The 27,866-nt window shown below is 42.7% G+C and overlaps 1 protein-coding gene across 6 annotated transcripts in view; it reads left to right on the forward strand.

Annotated features, from left to right (window-relative positions):
* The window catches only part of KLF12 (Kruppel like factor 12), a 249,267-nt gene that overhangs the window by 6,588 nt on the left and 214,813 nt on the right, over positions 1 to 27,866 (forward strand). For 2 of the 6 annotated variants that reach the window (XM_040425354.1, XM_040425355.1), the window contains exon 2: positions 18,211 to 18,297. The exons of 3 other annotated variants lie outside the window; for them this stretch is intronic. The gene's annotated coding sequence lies outside the window, so the exon portion shown is untranslated. Of the gene's footprint in view, positions 1 to 18,210; positions 18,303 to 27,866 lie in introns of all 6 variants that reach the window. One more of the 6 variants, XM_040425352.1, reaches the window with a different exon arrangement.

A 27,866-nucleotide genomic window follows, 5' to 3' on the forward strand; every position in this document is an offset into this window, starting at 1 on the left:
CCCAGAACGGACACGGAAACAAACAACGTTCGTGTGCGTGTAGCCTTAGGCTGGGTTCACGTGACTGATTAGCTGCGGATTTCCCCTTGCGGATTTTCTTGCGGCAAATCCACAGCGTTGTACAGTACCAGCAAAATGGATGAGAATTTCCAAATTCTGATCCACATGCTGTGTAAAAAAAAAAAAAAAAAACTCAACAGAAAAGCTGCGGTATTGTGGATTTCAAACCTGCAGCATGGCAATTTATACAGTGGATTTCTCATGCGGGTTTCACCCTTTCCAGTTCAAAGAATGAAACTGCAGCTTTTCAGAATCCACAGCATATGTATGCACCCTTTGGTACGTTTTTTTTTTTCTGCCTCAGAAAATCCGCAGCTAATCAGTCACGTATAAACCCAGCCTTAAGAGATGCAAGAAACTGAGATATGTGGTGCTGTTTGCAAGGAGCTCCCATCAGATATGCACTTCAGCAGTCTTTGTGACATCTGTCTTTATACCTGTTTTGGGCAGTTTCATGCATTTGAACACAATTCCGACAGTAGGAGGGGGAGGAAAGTGGGATGGCGGAGGGGGAGGAAAGTGGGATGGGGGAGTTCGAGGAAAGTGGGATGGGGAGAGGTTAGGGAGAATATTACTCTGCTCTTAAATGGGTTGTCTATGTTATTTTATTTTTTATATATTGATGACGTATCCTCCTGATGGGTCATCAATATCAGACTGACGTTATCAGCTGTTTTTGCCTTCTCTTCACTCTACCTGCTCACCATCAATGTTCCAGCAGTGAGCAGGTGTAATTACAACTATACCATCCTCATTCACTTCAATGGGATATCTCCTTCCTATTCACTTGAACAGGAAGGAGATGTCCCATTGAAGTGAATGGGAAGGTACACCTGCTCAGCGCTGCTGTTGTGACGGCAAGCAGGTACAATTATAAGAAACCATCTTTAATTGCTGTAGTTCGTATACAGGACAGGCCATGTAAATCCTGGCCACACTGCTCATCTGCCAAAGAACTAGGTGAAGATGACTTGGTAAAGCTAGAAGAATATTCATTTGCATGGGAAATCACCCCACCTAGGGTTGGGCGATATACCGGTATCACGATATACCGCGGTATTAAAAAAATGGCGATATCGCTGTTTCCAAAATACCGCGGTATTTTGTGACATTATCAAAGCGGTCAGCTCACATTGTGCGCTGACCGCTTCTAAACGTGCGCCCGCCCGCCCCTGCACCTTGCATAGCGCTGCCGCTGAGTAACATTACTTCCTCTCGCTCCTGACCTGGCTCCTTCTTGCTCCGCCTCCCTTAGTCAAGTCTCCACCCACCATCTGACATCATCACCGTCGTCACCCACCAGTGCCGGCTCTATTGTATATGTGGCGAATCGATCCCCTGTGTGAGTACTGGTGTCTCTGGAGAGACTTTTCCTGCGGCTGCCTCACTAGTGTGTGCTCTGGTGACGAAATTATAAACTTACTACTTCCCGCAGCGGCCGCCCCGGCTCTCCCTCCTCCTTGCTCCCATATTCAAATCTCTGCCCACCGGCATCTGATGTCAGAATCAGAGCACACAAGCGAGGCAGCCGCGGGAAAGGTATATCGCAAAGTATTACTGCATGTATGGTGGCCTGTGGCCACAAGACCTTATTATAACGCCTCCTTGTGGCCCCCCATACAGTGTAACGCCTCCTTGTGGCCCCCCATACAGTGTAACGCCTCCTTGTGGCCCCCCCATACAGTGTAACGCCTCCTTGTGGCCCCCCATACAGTGTAACGCCTCCTTGTTGCCCCCGCCCCCATACAGTATAACGTCTCCTTGTTGCCCCCGCCCCCATACAGTATAATGTCTCCTTGTGGCCCCCCATACAGTATAACGTCTCCTTGTTGCCCCCGCCCCCATACAGTATAACGTCTCCTTGTGGCCCCCGCCCCCATACAGTATAATGTCTCCTTGTGGCCCCCGCCATACAGTATAATGTCTCCTTGTGGCTGCCCCCATACAGTATAATGTCTCCTTGTGGCTGCCCCCATACAGTATAACGTCTCCTTGTGGCTGCCCCCATACAGTATAACGTCTCCTTGTGGCTGCCCCCATACAGTATAACGTCTCCTTGTGGCCCCCCATACAGTATAATGTCTCCTTGTGGCTGCCCCCATACAGTATAATGTCTCCTTGTGGCTGCCCCCATACAGTATAACGTCTCCTTGTGGCCCCCAATACAGTATAACGTCTCCTTGTGGCCCCCCCCCATACAGTATAATGTCTCCTTGTGGCCCCCCATACAGTATAACGTCTCCTTGTGGCCCCCCATACAGTATAACGTCTCCTTGTGTTTTTTTTCTTTTAAACGGGTATTTATCGATTTTGATATCGTCCAACCCTAACCCCACCCCCCCTTTCCCCCAACCTCCCCCTGAATGATGAAACCGTCTCTTCAGCTGTTGAAAAAATACAACTCCCACCATTCCCTGCTGTAGGCTGATAGCTGTAGGCAGACTGGGCATGCTGGGAGTTGTAGTTTTGCAACACCCGGAGAGCTGCAGGTTGACCAGCCCTGTCCTAGAGGAACATATCCAATGTCTGATCTTTCTGGCAAAAGATATCACAGGGCATTGGGCCTACCCCATACACACGTAACTACCGTAAATCTGTCTGTCCATCCAACTTTTTTTGAAATCGTTATTATGGCATATGGACATCAGAAAAGGGAGAGGGGATCTCCCTCTAGGTGCAAGAATGGAGAGCTGCCGTATCAGATCACTGCTTTCATCTTTCTGGAGCAAATATCTGAATAAAAGACATGATCTGATTTGTTGCTTTGGAAAACATTGACACTTAGAACATTTTTATGAATGAGGCTCGGTATGTGTTTTTTATCTCTATATACATACAGGGTATCCTTTCTTACTGAAGAATCTTGCAAAGAATTGAGTTTTTCTATTTCTGCATAGATTTTCATGTAGAAGTACCAGCTAACCAGAGGCATTTATGATGGGGTTTATTGCCGTTTGAAAATGTTTCTTTAAAACGTAAAAATAAATGAATGGTGTGTGTGAACGCATTGTCCACACATGGAAGTCCTTTGTGTCCCAAGTATCATGATCTATCAATGGGGATTACACTGCTCATTTTCCTTTGGTTTGGGCAGTTACTATTCTCTTTGCATCTAGCTAGTCCTGTTCTATAGCTAAGAGAACAGTATAGTGAATGACTAGAGTACAGTTGTTGCTGAATGTTCATTATTGTTCATGTTTGTATGTTTTTTTTCTCCTTTGAAGCCCCCCATGTTCAATCAGATCTGTCATACCTGACATTTGACATCCCTTTCATTTCCTCCTAATATTGCTGCACTGTATGGTCTCTGTGTTGTGGATAATATTGCACCAATTGCCAGTTGTTCCTTTTATTCTGTGTACAAACAGCCTAGAAAATTGACTATCGGTTGGACACACTGAAAACACTTTTCATTGAATGACATTCATTTGTCATGGCTAGAAAATGTGCTAGTTTTGCTATTGGGGGGGAGGGGCTAAATTCTGTATGTAAGTAACATTATCAACTTTTAAGGAATTTAGAGTTAAAGGGACATACCCATAATTTCACCCAGGCAGCACCCCCTGATGTTAACATCAGAGCAGTTCATGCTCTGATGCGCTCCCTTGCCCTGCCAGTGTGTGATTTACAATAACACACTGCCGGGTGGAGGCTTCTGCCCAGCGTTGTGTTCGGTGATGTCACCAGCTCTGATGGGCAGGCTTTAGTGCTGCCCTAGCCGTTTTACAGGCTAGGGCAGCGCTAAAGCCCGCCCATCAGTGCCGGGCTCACTGCTGGGCGGAAGGCTCTGCCTGGCAGCCCTAAGGAGAGCACCGGTTCGTCACCGGAAGGCCAGAAAATGGCTTTGTCCTGCGCGATTCAGCGCAAGGCAAAGGAGGGCATCGGAGCATGAACTGCTCCGATGCTCAAGTCAGGGGGACTGCCTGGGTGAAAATAGGGATCAGCTCTGAACCCGGACAATCCCTTTTAAGGGTCTTCTATTCAGTACGGCTAGTTTCACATTTGCGGCACAGCATTTCGGCAGGCTGTTCCGGCAGAGTTCTCCAGGTCCAGCACTGCTGGATGTTACTGGAATTCCTGCCGGCCCCATTAACTATAATAAGGTCTGGTTTTGCACGGATTGGTTTTTGTTCAGCAAATTCCCAGCTTTCTATGACAGAACAACCTTCTGGAAGTCTGTGCCGCAGGTGTGAGAGAAGCCTTAGCCAGAGCTGATAGCCTATCGTGGTCTGGCGGACCAGGCAGATTTATAAATCCATATACAGAGCCTATTAATTCAGTGGGTATTGTGTAATGTACTGGTGTGTTGACAAGCTTGGCACCATGGGGAACTGGCGGAGGGAGAGGATGCAGATCTATAATAGATTGACCTGAAAACTCAGGGCACCTTGACTGGTGTTGGGTACTTGCAGATCTACATGGGACACCTTGTGATTAACCTATCTTTCAGGAAATCTTTCAACAAGAGGAGATTATTTTCACCAGTTAACCTATTTATAGTCCAATTTTTATTTTGTTTTTGCTAAAGGGAAAACAATATAAAACAGTTATACAAATAAGAGCAAAACATGTTATTTTAAGAAAAAAATATAGAATTTGTATAACCATTATTAGGTTTGAAAGGGAACCTGGCTACAAAGTGAAAATCTACTAACGTAAATACATTAAAGACTTATCACCATGAAATGCAAGGCAATCTTTAGGCTAGATGTTATACAGCAGGAGGAGCTGAGCAGATTGATACAGAGTTTTGTGGTGAAAAATCCAGTAAAACTTGAAATTTATTCCTTTTAAACCTCTGCTATTTCATTGTTTGTGTGGGTGGTCTTATCAGTTGTATGCACACTTAAGCCTGTATTACACAGGCCAATTGACCAAGTGATTCGTCGGGAGGGAAGCCATTGCCTCCTGGCAATCGCCTGCTTGCTAGCGGAGAAGACCGCTGCTATTTGATTCAGTGATCTTTTCCGCAGGATAGGGAGGAGCGATCGCTATGCCATCGCTCATCATCACGCTGTCTAGTGGTTAAAAATCACAATTGCCTGATGTACGAGCGGGCAATCAGCGACAGGTGTAATGCAGCCTTTACTCAGAGAATGCCATCAATCACTGATAAGACTGACCCCCCCCCACCGCCGCCGCCTCGTTAACAATGAGATCAGAGCAGAGATTTAGGCTCCATTCACACGTCCGTGGTGTGTTGCGGACCCGCAAATTGCGGACCCCTATAGAAATGCCTATTCTTGTCCGCAAGCTGTGGACAAGAATAGGACATGTTCTATCTTTTGCGGAGCTGCGTCCTGAAGATCGGGGCCGCGCTCCGCAAATGTGGATGCTGACAGCGTTTTCCTGAATCTTTTTCCACAAAACTCGGCAGAATCATTATAATGTACATATCACCAAACTGCCAGTGAGAAAAAGATGATTATAATTGAAGTACATGAGCCTTAGTATGGGGAGTCTGAAGGGTTGTGTTAAATTTGCATTAAAGGGTACTATTGTTCCGGAACATGAACCCCTTAAAATACCAACTATTGTCCCCGTAGAAGTTCCTTACTCGTGGTACCTGTGACTGCATAGCTTCCCTCTGATTGCTCACTTTTCCTACCACACTCTCTACAAATTAATTGAAGGGATTATCTGGGATTTTGATATTGATGTCATATCCTCAGGATAGATTATCAATATCAGATCAGTGGGGGGATGAGTCCCGGCACTCCTGCCTGTCAGCTGTTCAAAGAGGTCTTGGCACTCAGTGAAGACTCTTACAAGGCCAGCGACGTCACCATATATCTGTCATGTGGCTAGACACAGTTAAGGCCTCTTTCACACTTGCGTTGTCCGGATCCGGCGTGTACTCCACTTGCCGGAATTACACTCCGGATCCGGAAAAACGCAAGTGTACTGAAAGCATTTGAAGACGGAACCGTCTTCCAAATGCGTTCAGTGTTACTATGGCACCCAGGACGCTATTAAAGTCCTGGTTGCCATAGTAGTAGTGGGGAGCGGGGGAGCGGTATACTTACAGTCCGTGCGGCTCCCCGGGCGCTCCAGAATGACGTCAGAGCGCCCCATGCGCATGGATGACGTGATCCATGTGATCACATGATCCATGAGCTTGGGGCGCCCTGACGTCACTCTGGAGCGCCCGGGGAGCCGCACGGACGGTAAGTACACTGCTCCCCGCTCCCCACTACACTTTACCATGGCTGCCAGGACTTTAGCGTCCCGGCAGCCATGGTAACCACTCTGAAAAAGCTAAATGTCGGATGCGGCAATGCGCCGAAACGACGTTTAGCTTAAGGCCGGATCCGGATCAATGCCTTTCAATGGGCATTAATTCCGGATCCGGCCTTGCGGCAAGTGTTCCGGATTTTTGGCCGGAGCAAAAAGCGCAGCATGCTGCGGTATTTTCTCCGGCCAAAAAACGTTCCGTTCCGGAACTGAAGACATCCTGATGCATCCTGAACGGATTTCTCTCCATTCAGAATGCATTAGGATAATCCTGATCAGGATTCTTCCGGCATAGAGCCCCGACGACGGAACTCTATGCCGGAAGACAAGAACGCAGGTGTGAAAGAGCCCTAAGTCCCATTCAAGTGAACCTGCTATCCAATGAACAACATTGTGCTTAGTAAGCTGCGAATAGGCCTCAGCGTTCGCCGGAGCTCTGGTGAGCACAATAGTAGAGTCGGAGTAACTAGAAATGTACCGACTCTGACTTCAGATTACAAAGAATATTATGTTATCTATTTTATTAACTCATATAAATTTAGAACAGTTTAGAAATGTTAGAACATAAAATATATTTATGATTATCAATCTAAGGCCTTTATTTGTAAAAATACAGTAGTAAGCAGGCTGTTATGATGATGGATAAGTCTGTGTTCTCTCCTGTCCTCTTACTATAATCAGTGATAAACCTGGTATTTTATTAGTGATAGATAATTTAGCTCTCACCTCCCCTGTCCCTTATACTATAAACAATGATGAGCAGGGTGTTCTAGTGATAATCAGTTCTCACCTCTTATGTTCTCTCCTGTCCTTATGCTATAAACAGTGAAAAGCAGAGTGCTCTAGTGGTGATAGGTAATCAGTTTTGACCTTTCCTGTGTTCTTACCTGCCGCTTAGGGTCCATTCACACGTCAGCACTTTCGGTCCGGATCCGTTCCGCAATTATGTGGAACGTGTGCAGACCCATTCACTTTTAATGGGGACGGAAAAGATGCGGACAGCACACAGTGTGCTGTCCGCATCCGCATTTCTGGTCTGCGGCCCTGAACTCCTGGTCCACGGCTCCACAAAAAAATAGAATATATCCTATTCTTGTCCGCAGCTGCGGACAAGAATAGGCATTTCTATTGGGGTGCCGGTCCGGTGTTTTGCGGATCTGCAAAACACTGCGGACGTGTGACTGGACCATTATACTATAAACAGCAAGAAGCAGGGTGTTCTAGTGGTGACAGAAAATCAGTTTTCTCCTCTCCTTTCCTAGGAGGGTGTTCTATTGGTGACCGAGAGAAAGGCCTCTCATCTCCTGTGTTGTCTCCTTGTCCCTTATACTTGGTATCTGCTCCAATGCCCTTAGTTACATTGCCTGAAACTGTTCTGCACATGTTCAGTAGGGAAGATCAGAGGAGGAAGTTCACTACTGGGCAGGCCTGCACTCATCTGAGTTCACTACTGGGCAGGCCTGCACTCATCTGAGTTCACTACTGGGCATGCCTGCTAGACAGAACAGGAAGACAGCACTAAAGGTGTTGTCCATGGCTTGTTTAATTCGTCCAGGGCACGGGCATGATCATTTGCTCTGCTTCAGTGATGACTGGCTTCTGTGGTCCGGTATCTCTTGTGGACAGGTCACCTCTGAATCCAATCATAGGCTGCAGCGGAACAGATGATCATACCAGTATAGAAGTAAACGACCGGAAGATAGACACACAGAAGTCAGTGTGCAGGATCGGAGCTGTGGATAGTAGGTAAGTATGAATCTTTCTATACCAGAGGCAAGCGGCACCTGTGAAAAGTTATTTATTCCCAGACAACCCTTCTATGACTGCAATGAATATATTTCCATTTAGACTTTCACATGATTATCTGCATTTCCAGGACATATATATAGAGCTTCTCTAACTTTTTCTTAGAAAAAATTAATATATTTCATTAAATTAAGTCTATAACTGTTTTCCAGTCATTAAATGCAAAGTGCATTACATATTTTCTTACAGGAATGTAGAAAATTTTACGAATTTCAGAAATTGTATTCCAAGAAATATGGTTTATGTTTTAAGTAGCCTGATTACTTACATGATGGTGAGAGAGAGACCAATGTTATAATTTTATTATAGTAAATTTGTTATTACTAAAGTATTGGGCGTTTATGAAAGAGTCGTATTCAGAGCTTTGGCTTACCAACTTCACAGCTTTGGTGCCAGGTGTCTGACCCCTGCCGATCTAAAATTGATGACATCCTGGGGATAGGCCATCAATATCAAAATTACAGATAGCCCCTTTAAATTAAAGGGGTTCTCTGAGAATTAAGAAAATGAAAATACTTAAATATTACTTTGTTCTAAATATATTCCGAAATACCTTTTCATTAGTTATAATGGCTCATTTTGTCTGGGGAGCAATCTTTAGGAGAAATAAAATGTCCGCTGTCCTATTAGTCAACACAAAACCTGTCCTTATCACACAGGAGACAAGTTACTTCACAACACTGAGCTACAGAGCTGCCTCATCATCTCTGCTGTGCTTGTCAGGGATTATGATTCTGAATACAGTTTAATGTGAACTTCAGCTGAATCTCTAGAAATGGAGTACATGAGGAGACATGAAGTACAGAGAGGACGGCTAGGACAGACTGTGGTAATGGAGACTACATACTAGTGCTGCTGCACATTAGCCACATCCCCACCTTCTCTCTGTACTTCATGTCTCCTCATGAACTCCATTCCTACAGAGATTCAGCTGAATATCATATTAAACTGTGTTCAGGATCATAATCCCTGACAAGCAGAGCAGAAAGGAGGATGAGTCAGCTCTTTTATCTCAGTGTTGTGAAGTAACTTGTCCTCCTGTGTAATTAGGACAGGTTTTGTGTGGACTTAATAGGATGGCGGACATTTTATTTCTCCTAATGATTGCTCCCTAGACAAAACAAGCCATTGTAACCAATGAAAGGTCTTTGGGAATATATTTCTAATAAAGTAATATTTAAGTATTTTCATTCTCTTAATTCCCGGAGAACCCCTTTAATGTGTTACAGGTCATATTGGAGAATGATGTGAGGCTGACCACACACACACTACTAGATCGTTGAGTGTTTGGCCACCCACTATCTTTCGTCCCCTCCATACACAAGCAATTTCTCTTAGCCCAGCATGCATTTTTGCTGAACGAGAAGAGGGAAGCAGCCGCTTATTGACAAATATGGCAGTGCCTTATCTTCTCGAGAACAGAAGGACTGGCCCGTTGAAATCCTCTGACTCCAATGCATCTTTTCAAATATTGTTGATTAGAATTCCCCTGCAGTTTTATGTCTACAGCTGTTGTGTAAGCCTCTGTGTTTCCATGGATACAGTGAAAATGAAAACATGAAGGTTGGGAAAGTTATAGACAGTAGGTTATTTTTAGTCTTAAAAAAGATGCTTCATTACTTATTTCGGATTAATTGGGGCAATAGCACAAAATGGTTGCACGTGAATAAATATCAAGCTAAAGTAAAGTCATTGTTTTGCGGTCTAGTACTTTACTTGTATCTATCAGGCCACGTACTATTAGTTGAGGCCTTCAGAGTCAGTACTGTGTAGAGCTAAGCAGTATTTTACCAGGTGTTATCATAGCTTCCACATCTTAATGACTTAATGAATCATAATGCATCCTGGTATATATCTGTGTTCATCGTCTTTTTACTATAACAAGCTGAGGGAAATCATTGCAAAAGAGAGTAAAACTAGCACCTTCAAACTATATATAAAGAGAGTGAAGGTGCATACCACCATGATTGCAATGCAAAAACAAACAAGGGCTACAAGTAGCAGCATACTGCTTTATGCACAAAGACACATGCAAACATTGCAAACATGAATAAAGGTAAACTATTACTGCTATACTTACTATATGCAAATTAGAAGCTCTTTGCGCATATTTTTGATCAAGAATATGTTGAGCCCGTCTACCAGCGACAAGGTAGCTTCTATCAGACGTATACTAACAGTCTTGCCTCTCCTGGGCTTTTGGCCTACAAATTTCAGGGTGGTGTAGAATCTAGCTTTAGGCGGGAGTGCCTGGCCTTATAGGGGAAGTTTCTCCCCCAAATATACAACGTAAAAAAAGTTAGACCAGCACCTCCAAACTATATGTATAAAGGAAATTCAGGGTAACGCTACCATGGCTGCAATGCAAAAGCAAACAAGAACTACAAGTAGCGGCACACTGCTGAGGGAAACCATCACAATACATTTATTTCCTATGTTTTGATCTCTCTATATGACCCTCTTCATGGATAGTAGAAATAATGAGTTGCAAGGATGTAAGTAGAGAAAGGCGAGAGAGATCTCCTGTATTATATTACCAGTGCTATTCTTCCCAGGTTATACAGTTCACTTTCTTCTCTGTACCCGGCCGCTGGAAAGATATCTATTTTTAGGCCAATTGACCTATGTACTCTGAAGTTTTAGCTTGTTCTTTGTCTTACTTGTTTTTAAACGCTTTGGGTTTATTTTATACAAAATGTACAGTACAACAGGCTTCTTTCTTTTGTTATGATACCTTTTATATTTCTTATACATACCTTCAGATGACTTGTAACTATTTCTATAGTAGAATATAGTATTTTACACATGGTATCCAGAGTTACTGCATTATTAATAATTCTTCAACATAACCTGGACGTGACTAATTGAAAGTCAGGGAAAGAACAAAACAACATATAAAATTCTACAACAACAAAAAAAGAGAGCCCAGCTCTCCGCAGTATGATCGCGTTGTCTTGTGTAACAAGATCGCGTTGTTGAGCGCTGGCTTGCGCTTTATCTTGCGTTCCAGCCTATTTCGGTCATGTGACACTGGTTGTCACATGACTTGGATTACGAGCTCGCCTGTGTGCGCTTCAATATGCGTTCCACATAGCGTGGTCTCGCGATATCTAGGCTACACGCTATTGCATCCTTTATCTAATTCCCTGAAATGCACAATTCGCAATAGGAGACGCCAGCGGCGCACAAATATTTCCATGCTGGTTAGTAAGAGATCCTCCTCTCTCATTCATTAAGCTTGTTTTACATTTTTGCACCTAGCACTTTACAGATGATTTTAATAATTTAATTATGATGTATTTATTATTTGTCTATATTTTTGCACTTTACATCTGTTTTTTCATGTATATGAATTGGGCACAATTGTTTTATATGAATTATGACTCCGGTTTTCACTTTATAAACACGATCATGTATGGTATTTACACTTTTTTAATTTCGAATTGTGTGTGTGTGTATATGTACACTGCTCAAAAAAATAAAGGGAACACAAAAATAACACATCCTAGATCTGAATTAATTAAATATTCTTCTGAAATACTTAGTTCTTTACATAGTTGAATATGCTGACAACAAAATCACACAAAAATAAAAAAAATGGAAATCAAATTTTTCAACCCATGGAGGTCTGGATTTGGAGTCACACTCAAAATTAAAGTGGAAAAACACACTACAGGCTGATCCAACTTTGATGTAATGTCCTTAAAACAAGTCAAAATGAGGCTCAGTAGTGTGTGTGGCCTCCACGTGCCTGTATGACCTCCCTACAACGCCTGTGCATGCTCCTGATGAGGTGGCGGACGGTCTCCTGAGGGATCTCCTCCCAGACCTGGACTAAAGCATCTGCCAACTCCTGGACAGTCTGTGGTGCAACGTGACGTTGGTGGATAGAGCGAGACATGATGTCCCAGATGTGCTCAATTGGATTCAGGTCTGGGGAACGGGCGGGCCAGTCCATAGCATCAATGCCTTTGTCTTGCAGGAACTGCTGACACACTCCAGCCACATGAGGTCTAGCATTGTCTTTCATTAGGAGGAATCCAGGGCCAACCGCACCAGCATATGGTCTCACAAGGGGTCTGAGGATCTCATCTCGGTACCTAATGGCAGTCAGGCTACCTCTGGCGAGCACATGGAGGGCTGTGCGGCCCTCCAAAGAAATGCCACCCTACACCATTACTGACCCAATGCCAAACCGGTCATGCTGGAGGATGTTGCAGGCAGCAGAACGTTCTCCACGGCGTCTCCAGACTCTGTCACGTCTGTCACATGTGCTCAGTGTGAACCTGCTTTCATCTGTGAAGAGCACAGGGCGCCAGTGGCGAATTTGCCAATCTTGGTGTTCTCTTGCAAATGCCAAACGTCCTGCCTGGTGTTGGGCTGTAAGCACAACCCCCACCTGTGGACGTCGGGCCCTCATATCACCCTCATGGAGTCTGTTTCTGACCGTTTGAGCAGACACATGCACATTTGTGGCCTGCTGAAAGTCCTTTTGCAGGGCTCTGGCAGTGCTCCTCCTGTTCCTCCTTGGACAAAGGCAGAGGTAGCGGTCCTGCTGCTGGGTTGTTGGCCTCCTCCACGTCTCCTGATGTACTGGCCTGTCTCCTGGTAGCGCCTCCATGCTCTGGACACTACGCTGACAGACACAGCAAACCTTCTTGCCACAGCTCGCATTGATGTGCCATCCTGGATAAGCTGCACTACCTGAGCCACTTGTGTGGGTTGTAGACTCCGTCTCATGCTACCACTAGAGTGAAAGCACCGCCAGCATTCAAAAGTGACCAAAACATCAGCCAGGAAGCATAGGAACTGAGAAGCGGTCTGTGGTCACCACCTGCAGAACCACTCCTTTATTGGGGGTGTCTTGCTAATTGCCTATAATTTCCACCTGTTGTCTATCCCATTTGCACAACAGCATGTGAAATTGATTGTCACTCAGTGTTGCTTCCTAAGTGGACAGTTTGATTTCACAGAAGTGTGATTGACTTGGAGTTACATTGTGTTGTTTAAGTGTTCCCTTTATTTTTTTGAGCAGTGTGTATATATATATATATATATATATATATATATATATATATATATATATATATTAATCACAGATCAGCCATAACATTGCCATGCACCTGTTGAGGGGTAGAGTATTATTAGTGAGTAAGTGAACATTCAGTTCTTGAAGCTGATGCATTGGAAGCAGGAAAAATGGGCAAGCGTAAGGATCCAAGAGCAACTTTGGCAAGGGACAAATTGTAATGTCTAAATGACATTACAGTTAGAACAGCTCCAAATGGTGTTGTGTGAAGTGATTACCAATTGGTGTCCAAGAAAGCACAACTTGTGACCTGGCCATGGGATCAGGGAGTAAAGGCTTGTCTGGTCTGCCTACATAAGAGCTCTTGTATTGTTGGAAAAAAGTTAATGCTAGCTGTGATTGAAAGGTGCCAGTTTACACAGGGCATCACAGCTTGCTGCATAGTTGCAGACTGGTTAGTCTGTCCATGCTGACTGCTGTCCATTTGTAGAAGAACAGGACAATAAATAAAAAGACGGCAACCTGGTCTGGTGAATCGCTTTTCTTTTACATCGTGTAATGTCTGTGCATGTGCATTACTTATCTGGTGAAAAGATTGCACCAGGATGCACTATGGGAAGAAATCAAACTGGTGGAGGCAGTGTGATGCTCTGGTCATTGTTCTGCTGGGAAACCTTGGGCCCTGGCATTCATATGGATGTTACTTTGACATGTATCACCCACCTAAACATTATTGCAATGTTTAAGTATAATCCTTAATTGTAATGACAGTGACCTTTTTCAACGGTTTGAGGAACATGTCAGATTTCAAGATGTTACCTTGGCCTTTATAATTCGCCAGATCTCAATCTGATTGAGCATCTGTGGAATTTGCTGGAAAAACAAGTCTGATCCACAAAGCCCCTATCTAATATAATGGCTCTCTTGTTTAAAGGGGCTTTCCAAAAAATTAAAGGCTCCCAAAAGCTTTGCGTTGTAAAAAAAAATAAAAAATAAGAAAAGAGACTATACTCACCCATTTTACCCCCTGCCGCTTCAGTCTGCTTTGTTATGCTTTTATTTGGCTGCAGGGATGCCATTCCCGTCTACCCCAGGACCCCAGCAGCCCATCACTCAACTCAGTGATCCCATACTATATATCACTACACGGTGGATGTAGCTATGTAGTTCCAGTACCTACTTCCTGTGCAAGAGCTAATGCACATCAGTTGATCATAGAGGTGTGGGGTTTTGGACCCCCATCAGTCAGATATTGATGGCCTATCCTAAGGCTTAGGTCATCAATATATATCGTGATCAGAAAACCTATTTAACATAAAAAAAAAAAAATTCTCTAAGACTATGAAATAGGTTCATTCTCTAGAAGAAAATTCAACACTTCTCTTGTGGCGCTGTAGGGGGTCTGAACTGTTGTGGCCAAATTGCAGCTGATTATTAGGAAGGAACCATTTTAGCAAAAAAAAGATTGTGGACAACCCCTTTAATTAAGATATAACATATATCCTAACTTACTGATTGGGGGGTGCCAAAGGGTGGAGGCCCACTGATGAATAATTTCTGTTGTATCCTAGTTTTGTGCCATAATTTGACTTTTTCTTGTTTACACAGTGCTACTACTGACCAAGCGCAGTGCAGAAACTCCACTTCAGTTCTGTATGCTTGAATGCAGCTTTATTGCAGTTGTCTGCACAATGCCTGGTAGTAGGCAACACTGTGCAGAAAAGTAGCCAACTTTGTAAGCTACCTGTAGTTTGTTAAAGGAAAAAAACTTTCAATAAGCTAGGGGCTTATGCACATGCTCAAGTGACAATCTATTCTTGTCAGGCTTATGAATACTTCCCATGCAGACTGATCTAATACTCCATGTCCTCTGACCCTGATTTAGATTTCATGTTTGTATAAAATGACATGTTAGCTGCTGCAGTGATGTTACACCAGCCATGCATGGCCATCAGATGTTCCAGTTTTGTTAATTGGTGCCTAATCAAAATGATGTTGCTTCATTAAAAGTAGGCTCTTACTGTGACTATTAAAATAGGGAACATTATAAAAAAATGTTTGGAGACACTTTGTTATAAGACCAATAGAGATTGTATCCTGCTGAATGAATCCTCTAATAAAATAAGGGATTGAAATGATATACTATATAGATTGCTCAATTCAAATAACTAATATAATTAAAAGCTATTGTTACTGCACCCCGAGTAGGTAAAGGGGTTAACGCCGACAAAGCCGTTCTTTTTCCCGAATATGAAGTCAGCTACCGAACACTCCTAGGCGCCAAACAGGAATCATACGAATTATCCCCCCCCAAGTACGAGACGAGGCTCTGTATTAAGGGTCAAGCAGGAACTGTTTAATGGGCTACATGTCAGCCTTTTATGCAGGTCTACCAACAAATGTACACAACTCCCCCCCCCCCCCCCCCCCTGCCTGTGATACAATTAACAAACACAATGGGTTAACTTAGGCTAGGTCTACACGACGACATTTGTCGCGCGACAGATGGGGCACAACTACACTGCAACATTTGTCGTGCAACATTTTGTTGCACCAATGTCTCGCAACAATTTTTTTAATGGCAGTTTATGGTGTCGCACTGCAACATGCAACATACTGCGAAGCGACAGTCGCAGAAAAATCCATCTCAAATGGATTTTCTTCGACTGTTGCGTTGCAGTCGCAGCATGTTGCAGTGCGACACCATAAACTGCTATTATAAAAATTGTCACGCGACATTGGTGCAACAAAATGTTGCGTAACAAATGTCGTCATGTAGACCTAGCCTTAATCACTCACAGGCAGAAAACGCACACCTTTCATAAAACACAGAAAACCCCCAAAACCCCACATATCTCCATAAACTACATTTCCCTGGATAGCTCTGATCTGGGCGAACAACCGGCAACCGCTGAACAAATAGACAAATCAGGTTTTATATAGTAATCCAAAGGCAGAGAGGTCTGCCACAGCTATAAACACCTTTTCAGGGCATTTTTTATCATTGCATTTTACTCATTTTGGTCATTTTTTTTTATTTTATTTTTATTGGCCTTAGTAAACCAGTGCACCTACAGACTATGTCTCCCTTTCTCACACAGAATCCGTCGGGGACCTGCTCTGTCTGCAGCCCTTGTCTCTGAACTCCTGACCTTTTATGATTTAAGCCATATTCTTATCAGTTTGGTAAGAATTTAGCTATAATGAGTGTTTATGAGCTGTCAGGAGTTCAGAGACCAGGGCTGCAGACTGAGCCGTCAGAGCAGCTCCCTGGCCGGTTCAGTGTGAGGCAGAGAGCAGTATTCTGCAGATGCACTGAAACTGAAATATGTAGAGAAAGAACTGGTTAAAAATGAAAAAAAAAACATGATTTCCAACTCTGAATGAATAAAATACAATGACAAAGATGTCCATAGCCTTTAAGGAGGTATTTCTTCTTTACACATATACACAGGATATGCCGGTGTCCTATTCAAATAGTTGATTGGTGCAGCTCCCACCAGAAAATCATTTTAGTCAAATGTAATAGGGAAGATTTGTCAAACTGGTGTAAAGGAAAACTGACTGTTACCCATGGCAACCAATCAGCTTTCACCTTTCATTTTCCAAAGGAGCTCTGAAAAATGAACGGTGGAATCTGATTGATTGCTATGGGCAACTAAGCCAGTTTTCCTTTACACCAGTTTTGATAAATCTCCCCCAATATGTTTACACACCCCACCCTATTGGTGTCCTCAGAAAGTCTTCATCGAGAACGACGGTGTATTTCTTTATCCCTTCATTTGAGAGTGATACTTTAAAATATAAGGTTAGAGTACCTTTAAATTGGGCTCTGTTCAGAGCATTAGTGAAAATACCATCCAGTTTTACGGTGTTCTGTTTTACGTTATCCTATTTAATTGATATATTTACTTCTTCACACAAAATAAATATTGTAATCATAGCTTCTTTTATGGATGTTGTGGAGCAGCTCATCTAGGCTCTCCAGTTTAATGAACACATCTGATATGTCCAGCAATTAGCACTGAACCCTCCTTTCTGGAAGTATTGGTCTTAATGTCCTCAGTGAACGAGTACGGTAATCCTAATCACACAAATTACCGCTGAGCAATGCGAACGGCACACTTATATAAGGATGAGTGGCCAGTTCACATGGGCTCATTTTCTGCCAATGGTACTTGTGGACCTACAGCTAGACATGAAAGTGGCTGAAAGATGTTCTGCAGGAGCCCCTTCTTGTCAGTACCAGTTCAGTCTCAGGCCACTGATTCTGTATCTGCAGGGCAGGAGCTGTTTGCCCATGGACAATTTTTATAATAGCAGTCTATGGTGTCACACTGCAGCATGCTGCGACTGCGACGCAACAGTCGTAGAAAATCCATTCGAGATGGATTTTTCTGCGACTGTCGTGTCGCAGTCGCAGCATGTCGCATGCTGCAGTGCGACACCATAGACTGCCATTATAAAAATTGTTGCGAGACAAATGTTGCAGTGTAGTTGTGCCCTATCTGTCGCGTGACAAATGTCATCGTGTAGACCTAGCCTAAGTTAACCCATTGTGTTTGTTAATTGTATCACAGGCAGAGGGGGGGCGGGGGAGTTGTGTACATTTGTTGGAAGACCTGCATAAAAGGCTGACATGTAGCCCATTAAACAGCTCATTCACTAAGGTTTCCCCAAAGTGTCAAGTTATCCATTGGCTGGGGAACATAATTTGTTGAAATGTATAGATAGGCAGGGCTGACCAGATGATGCTATGTGACACTCCTTTAGATTTCTTCATTAGTTCCTGGTGCATATATTTGCAGTATGTACTATGCAAATTATTACGGTTGTCCTCTGGTTAAAAAAGTCACTTTTGCACAATCTATATTCTATTGCAGACTTTTGTCACATTTTTGTACTTGAATATTCTTCAGTACAATTTAAAAGGAGTTGACTTGGTGTTGACTTTTTAATAAATCGTCAGTGGCTTAAGAATGTGTATATATATATAAAAAAAAAAATTAATACTCACCTTAGCGATCCAGTGCTTCCCGAGCCAATGTCTGATATCTACTTCCTTGTCCTTCTCCATACAGTAAATGTGACCTCTCCGCTAGTCACTGGCCACAGAGGTGAACTGAGTGATCAGATTTCGAGAGGGGGACTTGGGAAGTATTGGAGCGGTAAGGTAGGTATTATGCTCTTTAAGGACATATTTATCAGCACAGTTGTGACAGTGTTATAGAGTAACTACATTCGGTACTGTACATCAGCTTGGCTGTGTATTAAAGTTGTTAGAGAACAAACCCATTGACTTCAATTCCATGCTGCTATGTCAGATTCTGCGTGTTGTTGTGCGGTGCTTCTATACAATACTGTATTATGGGGGATATTTAGGAAAGATAGGAAAAACGTGTCTGTATTGATGGAGCAGGGCATGTTATGTTGGCTTCCCTTTGCTTCTTTGAAATTGGAAACATACAGACGGGCAGTAGGTCTTCTGAGGTCTGTGGGTGTCGTATTTTGTCACTTTACAACTCTGAGGTTGCATCTGCACTCAAAAATGCATATTTATTGGTTCATGCAGATTTTGCGACCGATTTTTTTGAAGATTGTGATGCGCATTTCATTTTTGGGTTATGATTTCCCATTAAAATCTTTGGAAATTGGGCTCCACAAAATTTTCCTTAGGCAGCTTTCACATTAAGAGTGCTTCCGCTAGTGCATCATGCCGCCGGAGGTCCGCTCCGGACCCATTGACTATAATGGGGTGGGCTGGAGGTCCGGTGGCAGCACGGCAAACATGCCGAGAGGCAGCTGGAATAAAACGACGACATGTAGTTTTTCTGAATGGAACACACACTTTTTTTTTTTAAAGCATAGAAAGATTTAAACTTCCTAGAAGTTCATGGGAAACAATGTATGATACAAATTTTTTCTGCAAGTGCACTCCACCATATATGAAGGCACCATAATACTTACATGAGCCGTTATTCTGCTGACAGTAGATAAACATATTACATATTGCTAGTAACTTTTGCATGAACTAGGTAAATTACATATGAAATATAATTGTTGCAAAAATGGCACTAGGTTGTCTTTACCTAAATGTTCCTGTTTTGCAACATTTTATTTTATATGTGCTTTAAAGGGAATGCATCATCCGAAAATGACCTGTCTACACAAGAGATTTTATTTTAGACATTTTAAGACTGATATATTTTTTTTTTTTTATTCTCTACCGGTATGTCAATATTTTTAAAGAAAGGTCTAGTAATTTGTTGAGAATTCCAGTTCTGTACAGATCTCTTTTCATCAGTCATCTTATTATCATGACGCATAACACCCCTGTATCAATAACTCAAGATCCACCAGTCACTATAGGTAATTAACAGGTCACAGGGCATGCCAGAAAACTCTCCCACAGAAGTCAATGGGGGAGATATATCAAGACTGGCGGATCCATCCAGGACCTCCGTGCACTAGTGTGAGGTGCGCCCGTTTTGTTAAGAGGCAGATGCCTTGTAATCGGACGCATCTCTGCCCTGCTGTGCACCAGAAAGTGAAGTGTATGCTAACGACAGGATATTGTAGGCATGAGCTATAACTTCCGCCAAGTAAATGCGGCGGGTGGCGCAAAGCCACGCCCCTTCCTCTAAGACATACCCCTACTTTGCAGCATTTCTGGAAAGTGCTGGTAAGCTCAGAAAGTCACACATTATGGTGCACAGATGCCGTGCACCTTAATGTGCAGCTTTTTTTACGCCACAATTGTGGCATATAGGGCTTGATAAATTGAGTCCCCTCCAGTCTATTGTGTCTACGGCCCATGGTGGCTCCTGCCATATTGCATGACAACAACTCGAGCAAGATGGCTGCCCAGATAATCGTTCGTAAAAATAAATAAATCTGTATATAAAACCAGAATGCAATCAGAAAATAAAACAGATTAGAAAAAAAAGAAAGTGTCTCACTGTCTGACTTAAAAACACAGATATTGCATTCCTTTTTTAAATTTAATTTAAAATCCATTGTAAGTATTTCAGCCAGCTTTTCAGTTTACATTGATAAATGCTATTTCAGGATTTTATTCTCCACTTGTGACTGTGCATACAGCACTGACAAACATAAAAATATACGGATATCTCGATAAATCCTTGCTTATCATAATGAGTATCCTAAAAATCATGTAAGACAACCTGTAATGTGAAATGTATGTGGAGCAATTCTAGAAGCTGTTAATTAGTCCCATGGGATACTAGTTACCACGTCTTTAAACTGAATCATCTTCCTCCTTTGTATTCCCACTGCACCTTTAATCTAGCTTCCCTTTCAAGTAAATACAGTATGTGTGCGCTATATTTATATTATATATAGCGATACACTGTATATAGAAATATAATATTTCACTGACATTCCATAAAGCCTTTGAGCGCGAATATTCGAAAAGCAAATTTTTATCGCAAATATCGGCACTTCGAGAATTCGCGAATATTTAGAATATAGTGCCATGTATTCGTAATGACGAATATTCTTCTTTTTTTTTTTTTAACACGGTACACATCAGGTGATCATCTCTCCCTTCTTCTAGCTTGTCGGCCAATGATCAGGCTTTGTCACAGCTTAGCGACATCCCTAGCAACCAATAGAAAAGTTGTCTACCCCACGCCAGTATTTTGCGCACATTACGCGAATAATACATTGGCGATTTTCACAATCAAGAATGTAATATCGAATTTGCAAATTCACGAATATATGACAAATATTCGCGAAATATGGCGAATTCGAATATTTCCCCTGCCGCTCATCACTAGACATCATTACTCACTGTCTCTAAAGGAGCTCGCAATCTAAATTCACTAACTGTATGTCTTTGGGGTGTGGTAAGAAAGTATATACTATAATATAGGCTGGGTTCACATCTCTGAACGTTTCCAGCAGAGAACAGCCTCCTGGTGTTCACTGGACCCAGCATTGCCAGATTCAGCAGATCACAACGGGATTCCTATTGACTATAATGTGATCCACTTTCTGGCACAAATGTCGGGTTTAGGAGGGACTAATACCGCTATAACTTTTATTTATTTTACCATTGACATAACCATATGAGTTGTTTTTTTTTTTCGCGCAATGAGGTTTACTGTTAAATAGGACCATTTGCAGTATGTGTAATGCAATTCTGCCCTTGTATTTTATGTTTGAGGGTCAGTCTGATTGCAGATACCAAATATAACTAACTATTATTTTTTTTTAAAAATCATTTGTTTTTGTCGCCATATTTAAAGACCGCTATATTTTTTATTTTATTTTTGTGTGAGGACTTGTTTGTTGCAGTGGAATTGGAAAAAAAACGCAATTCTGCCACAGTTTTATGGGTTTTGTTTTTATGTGTTCACTATGAGGCAAAACTGTGCTTGGTAAGCTGCGAGAAGGCCATGATGCTCACAGAAGCACCGCTAACTTCCCCGGGTGTCAGACCCCTACCGACCAGATACTGATGATCTATCCTGAAGATAGGTCATCAGTAAAAAAAAAAAAAGATTTGGAAAACCCTTTTAACCACCTCAGCCCCCATGGCTTAAACACCCTGAAAGACCAGGCCACTTTTTACACTTCTGACCTACACTACTTTCACCGTTTATTGCTCGGTCATGCAACTTACCACCCAAATGAATTTTACCTCCTTTTCTTCTCACTAATAGAGCTTTCATTTGGTGGTATTTCATTGCTGCTGACATTTTTACTTTTTTTGTTATTAATCGAAATTTAACGATTTTTTTGCAAAAAAATGACATTTTTCACTTTCAGTTGTAAAATTTTGCAAAAAAAAACGAGATCCATATATAAATTTTGCTCTAAATTTATTGTTCTACATGTCTTTGATAAAAAAAAAATGTTTGGGTAAAAAAAAAAATGGTTTGGGTAAAAGTTATAGCGTTTACAAACTATGGTACAAAAATGTGAATTTCCGCTTTTTGAAGCAGCTCTGACTTTCTGAGCACCTGTCATGTTTCCTGAGGTTCTACAATGCCCAGACAGTACAAACACCCCACAAATGACCCCATTTTGGAAAGTAGACACCCTAAGGTATTCGCTGATGGGCATAGTGAGTTCATAGAACTTTTTATTTTTTGTCACAAGTTAGCGGAAAATGATGATTTTTTTTTTTTTTTTCTTACAAAGTCTCATATTCCACTAACTTGTGACAAAAAATAAAAACTTCCATGAACTCACTATGCCCATCAGCGAATACCTTGGGGTGTCTTCTTTCCAAAATGGGGTCACGTGTGGGGTAGTTATACTGCCCTGGCATTCTAGGGGCCCAAATGTGTGGTAAGGAGTTTGAAATCAAATTCTGTAATAAATGGCCGGTGAAATCCGAAAGGTGCTCTTTGGAATGTGGGCCCCTTTGCCCACCTAGGCTGCAAAAAAGTGTCACACATCTGGTATCTCCGTATTCAGGAGAAGTTGGGGAATGTGTTTTGGGGTGTCATTTTACATGTACCCATGCTGGGTGAGAGAAATATCTTGGTCAAATGCCAACTTTGTATAAAAAAATGGGAAAAGTTGTCTTTTGCCAAGAGATTTCTCTCACCCAGCATGGGTATATGTAAAATGACACCCCAAAACACATTCCCCAACTTCTCCTGAATACGGAGATACCAGATGTGTGACACTTTTTTGCAGCCTAGGTGGGCAAAGGGGCCCACATTCCAAAGAGCACCTTTCGGATTTCACCGGTCATTTTTTACAGAATTTGATTTTAAACTCCTTACCACACATTTGGGCCCCTAGAATGCCAGGGCAGTATAACTACCCCACAAGTGACCCCATTTTGGAAAGAAGACACCCCAAGGTATTCGCTGATGGGCATAGTGAGTTCATGGAAGTTTTTATTTTTTGTCACAAGTTAGTGGAATATGAGACTTTGTAAGGGAAAAAAGTTAAAAATAAAAAAATCATCATTTTCCGCTAACTTGTGACAAAAAATATAAAATTCTAGGAACTCGCCATGCCCCTCACGGAATACCTTGGGGTGTCTTCTTTCCAAAATGGGGTCACTTGTGGGGTAGTTATACTGCCCTGGCATTTTCCAGGGGCCCTAATGTGTGGTAAGTAGGTAAATGACCTGTGAAATCCTAAAGGTGCTCTTTGGAATGTGGGCCCCTTTGCCCACCTAGGCTGCAAAAAAGTGTCACACATGTGGTATCGCCGTATTCAGAAGAAGTTGGGGAATGTGTTTTGGGGTGTCTTTTTACATATACCCATGCTGGGTGAAAGAAATATCTCGGCAAAAGACAACTTTTCCCATTTTTTTTTATACAAAGTTGGCATTTGACCAAGATATTTATCTCACCCAGCATGGGTATATGTAAAATGACACCCCAAAACACATTGCCCAACTTCTCCTGAATACGGCAATACCACATGTGTGACACTTTTTTGCAGCCTAGATGCGCAAAGGGGCCCACATTCATTTTATGAGGGCATTTTTAGATATTTGGATCCCAGACTTCTTCTCACGCTTTAGGACCCCTAGAATGCCAGGGCAGTATAAATACCCCACATGTGACCCCATTTTGGAAAGAAGACACCCCAAGGTATTCAATGAGGGGCATGGCGAGTTCATAGAAATTTTTTTTTTTTTGGCACAAGTTAGCAGAAATTGATATTTTATTTTTTTTTCTCACAAAGTCTCCCTTTCCGCTAACTTGGGACAAAAATTTCAATCTTTCATGGACTCAATATGCCCCTCACGGAATACCTTGGGGTGTCTTCTTTCCGAAATGGGGTCACATGTGGGGTATTTATACTGCCCTGGCATTCTAGGGGCCCTAAAGCGTGAGAAGAAGTCTGGAATATAAATGTCTAAAAAATTTTACGCATTTGGATTCCATGAGGGGTATGGGGAGTTCATGTGAGATTTTATTTTTTGACACAAGTTAGTGGAATATGAGACTTTGTAAGAAAAAAAATAATAATTTCGCTAACTTGGGCCTAAAAAATGTCTGAATGGAGCCTTACAGGGGGGTGATCAATGACAGGGGGGTGATCAGAGAGTCTATATGGGGTGATCACCCCCCTGTCATTGATCACCCCCCTGTAAGGCTCCATTCAGATGTCCGTATGTGTTTTGCGGATCCGATCTATGTATCCGTGGATCCGTAAAAATCATACGGACATCTGAATGCAGCCTGACAGGGGGGGTGATCAATGACAGGGGGGGTGATCAATGACAGGGGGGTGATCAGGGAGTCTATATGGGGTGATCACCCCCCCTGGAAGGCTCCAGGGAGACGCCTGTATGTGTTTTGCGGATCCGATCCATCTATCAGTGGATCCGTAAAAATCATGCGGACATCTGAATGGAGCTTTACAGGGGTGTGATCAATGACAGGGGGGTGATGAGGGAGTCTATATGGGGTGATCACCACAGTCATTGATCACGCCCCTGTAAGGCTCCATTCAGACGTCCGTATGCGTTTTGCGGATCCGATCCATCTATCAGTCGATCCGTAAAAATCATGCGGACATCTGAATGGAGCTTTACAGGGGTGTGATCAATGACAGGGGTGTAATCAATGACAGGGGGGTGATCAGGGAGTCTATATGGGGTGATCAAGGGGTTAATAAGTGACAGGGGGGGGTGTAGTGTAGTGGTGCTTGGTGCAACATATTACTGAGCTACCTGTGTCCTCTGGTGGTCGATCCAAACAAAGGGGACCACCAGAGGACCAGGTAGCAGGTATATTAGACGCTGTTATCAAAACAGCGTCTAATATACCTGTTAGGGGTTAAAAAAATCACATCTCCAGCCTGCCAGCGAACGATCGCGGCTGGCAGGCTGGAGATCAACTCTCTTACCTTCCGTTCCTGTGAACGCGCGCGCCTGTGTGCGCGCATTCACAGGAAATCTCGCGTCTCGCGAGAGGACGCGTCGGCGCGTCCACCCAGAAGAGCAGGGCCGCCGCAAAGACGCAATCCTGCGTACGGCGGTCCTGAGGAGGTTAAACCCCCCCCCCCCCCACCTCCTTTGCCACCTTGTGGGGCCACCATGCAATCTGGATCTGGCTGGCTCAACTTGGTTTTCGGTGCAAACCACAACTTTTGACCTACCCCTTCCTAATAAATAAACTCTTTAAACAGATTAAATAGGAACAAAAAAAATCAGCAAAAACTGAAATTGAGGAAAGAAACATCCAGGCCACTGTGCCAGGTCTGTTGCTATCACAGAGAAGATATTTAGTCGTAAGGCGATGTTTAGACTTTGCAATGTTATGTGTCAAGAATCCGTTCCACGTCCACACAACCAAAAAAGATGCGGATCCCTGAATCCTATTCACATGCAATTATTATTATTATTTATTTTTTTATGATTGTACTGAAGTCAGCAAATGTAACTTTTTTTTTGTTCTGAAAAGTGCCCTTAGAATAGTTTCTATAAAAAATCAAAATCCTAGTTCTATAGATATCAAAAATTCTAGATGCCTTGACTAAAAGCTTCTAAGACTAGGGTTGTTTTGATACCAAAACTTTGATTCGGTTTCCATAAAAAAGTATTGCGATACTCGATATCACGTGAAAAAAATAAAACTCCAAAAAAAGCCATGTGCATTTTATGGAACGTCCGGCCCATAATACAACAGTCCGATCCAAGGTGGCTACAAAAAATGGCGAATCAAGCCGTTTTTATTTATTTTCCTTTTACGGCATTCACCGCATAGGACATTTTTTATTTATTTTTTATTTATATATTTTACTAGTTTGGACTTTTCGGATGTGGCGATATGTGACATGTTTATTTATTGTTTATATATTTTCTATGTAAAATTAGGAAGGGGGTGATTTATACTTATATTTTGGTGTTTAGTTTATTTTTTTACTTTTTATTTAATAACTATTTCCCCCCTTATAGACACCTTTCACACGGGCAAGTTTTCCGCGAGGGTGAAATGCGTGAGGTGAACGCATTGCACCCGCACTGAATCCGGACCCATTCATTTCTATGGGGCTGTGCACATGAGCGGTGATTTTTCATGCATCACTTGTGCGTTGCGTGAAAATCGCAGCAAGCTCTATTTTGTGCGTTTTTCACGCAACGCAGGCCCCATAGAAGTGAATGGGACTGCGTGAAAATCGCAAGCAAGTGCGGATGCGGTGCGATTTTCACGCACGGTTGCTAGGAGACGATCGGGATGGAGACCCGATCATTATTATTTTCCCTTATAACATGGTTATAAGGGAAAATAATAGCATTCTTAATACAGAATGCATAGTACAATAGGGCTGGAGGGGTTAAAAAAAAAGATTAATTTAACTCTCCTTAATCCACTTGATCGCACAGCCCGGCTTCTCTTTTGTCTTCTTTCTTCAGGACCTGGGTAAAGGACCTGTGATGACGTCACTGCGCTCATCACATGGTCCGTCACATGATCCATCACCATGGTAAAAGATCATGTGATGGACCATCTGATGAGCGCAGTGACATCACCACAGGTCCTTTACCCAGGTCCTGAAGAAAGAAGACAGAAGAGAAGCCGGGCTGCGCGAACAAGTGGATTAAGGCGAGTTAAATTATTTTTTATTTTTTTTAACCCCTACAGCCCTATTGTACTATGCATTCTGTATTAAGAATGTATTATTTTCCCTTATAACATGGTTCTAAGGGAAAATAATAGCAATCTACCCAGCACCTAACCCAAACTTCTGTGAAGAAGTTCGGGTTTGGGTACCAAACATGCCGATTTTTCGTGCATTTTCCCGTAACGCACCCGCATCTTTTCCGGGCAAAAAACATGACGCCAGTGTGAAAGAGGCCTTAGGGGCTAGAACCTGGGATCTTTTAATCTCTTGTCCTATTCACCCTAATAGAGCTCTATTAGGCCTCTTGCACGTTTTTTTTTTTTTTCGTTTACGTTCCATTTTTTGCGTTCCGTATACGGAACCATTCATTTCAGTGGATCTGCAAAAAAAAACGGAAGGTACTCCGTATACCATTCATTTGCATATTTCCATTTAAAGATGGAACATGTCCTATTATTGTCCGCATAACGAACAAGGATAGTACTGTTCTATCAGAGGCCAGCTGTTCCATTCCGCAAAAAACAGAATGCACATGGATGTCATCCATATTTTTTGCGGACCGCAAAATGCTGAAAAAGCCATACGGACGCCAGGACTGCCCACTGGACGTCTTCTATCCTTGCAATTAGGATGGATGCCTAGAATAAGAGGAAGTGAAACATGATAACGGGACGGTACGGATGATCGGGTTATGGTAGAAACAGAGGTAGATGTTTCTCAGGATTTGTGGAGGAGAAAACTGAGCTGACATTGTGGTGTGGTGTGGGTTAAAGGGGTGTGGGGGGGGTTTACCCTTCTGGGTTTATACTTTGTGTAATATTGTGCCCAAGTTGGGCACTCATTTGTTTATATAATTGTGTATTTGATGTACGCTTATCTATACAAAAGGGGAAAATGTTTTAATAAAAACTACTTGATTTAAAAAAGAAAAAGCCATACGGTCGTATGCAAGAGGCCTTAGGGTGTATAAGACTTCACACTCTCCCTGTGTACACAGCATAGTACACACAGCAGCAGGGAGCTTGCCATGGCAGCCAGGGCTTCAGTAGCGTCCTGGCTGCCATGGTAACCGATCAGAGCCCCAGGATTACACTGCTGGGGCTCCGATCAGAAGCTGCCACTGCACCACAAATGAGGGGGAGGGGACCCTGTGGCCACTGCCACCAAT

Source organism: Bufo bufo, chromosome 3, assembly GCF_905171765.1.
Source record: "Bufo bufo chromosome 3, aBufBuf1.1, whole genome shotgun sequence".
In the NCBI taxonomy this organism is placed as follows: Eukaryota; Metazoa; Chordata; class Amphibia; order Anura; family Bufonidae; genus Bufo; species Bufo bufo.